This window comes from Myotis brandtii, unplaced genomic scaffold (genome assembly GCF_000412655.1).
Source record: "Myotis brandtii unplaced genomic scaffold, ASM41265v1 scaffold89, whole genome shotgun sequence".
NCBI classification, from domain to species: domain Eukaryota; kingdom Metazoa; phylum Chordata; class Mammalia; order Chiroptera; family Vespertilionidae; genus Myotis; species Myotis brandtii.
The window spans coordinates 1254312-1254758 of record NW_005371645.1 but is presented as its reverse complement, the minus strand read 5'-3'; positions in this window follow the sequence as shown (position 1 = coordinate 1254758).

The window sequence follows — 447 nt, the reverse complement described above, 5'->3', positions numbered from 1 at the left end:
GTGGTGGTGGGAGCCTCTCCTGCCTCCTCAGCAGTGCTAAGGATGTCTGACTGCAGCTTAGGTCTGCTCCCTGCTGGCAAGTGGACATCCCCCGAGGGCTGCCGGGCTGCCAGAGGGATGTCTGATTGCCAGCTTAGGCCCAATCCCCCGGGGAACAGGCCTAAGCCAGCAGGTGGTCATACCCCGAGGGGTCCCAGAGTGCAAGAGGGCACAAGCCAGGCTGAGGGACCCCCTCCCCCCCGAGTGCACAAATTTTTGTGCACCGGGCCTCTAGTCACATAACATAAAAATAAAAGACCCCAGGTAATTTCTGTAGTATATTACTTATTTTATTCTCATAAACCCACTTCAGATGTTTTCTACTCTTGTCATTTGCAGTAGAGGAAGTGGTGGCTTGAACCACGTCCAGCACGGCCAGGTTCAGTGAGCCTGAGGAGGGGCAGTGAA